This window comes from Piliocolobus tephrosceles, unplaced genomic scaffold, assembly GCF_002776525.5.
Source record: "Piliocolobus tephrosceles isolate RC106 unplaced genomic scaffold, ASM277652v3 unscaffolded_13556, whole genome shotgun sequence".
Taxonomy (NCBI): domain Eukaryota; kingdom Metazoa; phylum Chordata; class Mammalia; order Primates; family Cercopithecidae; genus Piliocolobus; species Piliocolobus tephrosceles.
Genome location: NW_022294928.1, coordinates 1 through 1,496, shown reverse-complemented (window position 1 = coordinate 1,496; position 1,496 = coordinate 1). Strand labels below are relative to the sequence as shown.

General features: G+C 41.6%; 1 long non-coding RNA gene across 1 annotated transcript; it reads right to left on the bottom strand.

The window, feature by feature from the left end:
- Window positions 1–6: 6 nt before the first annotated feature.
- Window positions 7–1,490, bottom strand: LOC111532394. The gene is made up of 3 exons (XR_002728531.2): window positions 993–1,490; window positions 648–675; window positions 7–159 (listed from the first exon to the last, which is right to left on the bottom strand). It is a non-coding gene; the product is annotated as an uncharacterized LOC111532394 (long non-coding RNA).
- Window positions 1,491–1,496: the final 6 nt, after the last annotated feature.

Here is a 1,496-nt window from a genome sequence, read left to right as displayed (position 1 = left end):
CTGAGTTTCTCTAATATGGGGCACTGAATGAATAAACTGCAATTATTGGCTTAAGTGAACTGAATGATTTAATTTCCACACTACCTTTATTTCCTGCACAACAAATTCTGCTCCATTTCCAGAGTTTTGTTGTCCAGCCCTTGGGACGGATAGGCAGACCTGCAAGGTAGAGCAGACTTCTTATAGGTTCTTGGAAATGTATTATAATAAAGACAGTGCTAGACATGTTGCTGGCAGAGGACAGCAGAGAAATTAGTAGAAACTTATTCCCAGATGAAACTTTTGATCCCAGTTTTTACCGTCTGCTTTTCAACTCTACCTGAATTAGATTTGGGTTCTAGGGGGATTTTGCAAGGTTCACTGCACTTAAAACGGACTGTTTGTGCAGGCAGATACCTTTATTTAGATGAGACAATATAGAAAAGCAGCAGATCCAAGTCACCAAGAATGGCCTGGATGCAAATCCTACTTAGAATTTGCACATACCTGGGAGAGTGAAAGGAACCCTCTGTGCCTCAGTTCCCTATTCTGAGATGTGAGAATGTTAGTAGATCTACAAACGCTGAATCACCTACTTTAAATGGGTACATTGTTTTGCATGTCAACTACGTTTAAATAAAGCTATTTAAAAAAAAAAGAATACTTACAGACATCACACTGGGCGATCAACCTCCTCTGCAATAAGAGAAGAAAAAAAACAAAATAAAACAGTGATCAGGTAACTGACCTTGAAGGAAAGCATAGAGGATGCTTGGGCAAAAAGCTGTGGGTTTTTTTTTGGGACTGTTTAGCAAGTGTCCATGTTGGCTGGTAAATACAAAATTATTTTTCAAGGAGAAAAGGTTGCTTCTCAGAAATACACTCACTACCAGTTGGTACGTGATGCCGTCCTTTGACTGCCATCATCAATCAGGCCTCAGTTGGTCATAATCTCTAGTGACCCCAGAAAAAAAAAAAAAAGTTTCTCTTCCAGAGAAAGAAATACGCCTTACAAGTTTTGAGCCCATATTCTCCTCCACACCGCCATGTGCAGACGCATGCAGATCTTCATCAGAATCTAGGAGAACACAGAGTGACGGTCAGTGCATTGGTGTTGCTGAGGAATCCCACAAGGAACCTTGGGGTTTATGGAGTGTACGGAAGTGGGCGCTTGACAATCATGGGCTGAGATGCTGCTGGACCATTCTCCTTGGCGTCGAAGGCAGGCAAAGGGGAGGGCCAGAAAGAATTGAAAGAGCCTTGGCTTTCTAGCTAGGGCAACCTCATCAATGTGAAATAGTCACCTTAAGAACAGTTTAATACAGAAAGGCACTGTATGGTTCAGCGACAGCATCTCATCACACCTCCTCCCCATTTGAAGGTCCAGGCAGATCCCCAGTTTTATGAAATGTTACAAGATCATTTAACTTCTGTGGATCTACATACCCTGCCACTACGTTTATCATCTACCCTGTTGGATTTTTCAAGTTGTAGTAAAGCATACATCTTTATCATTT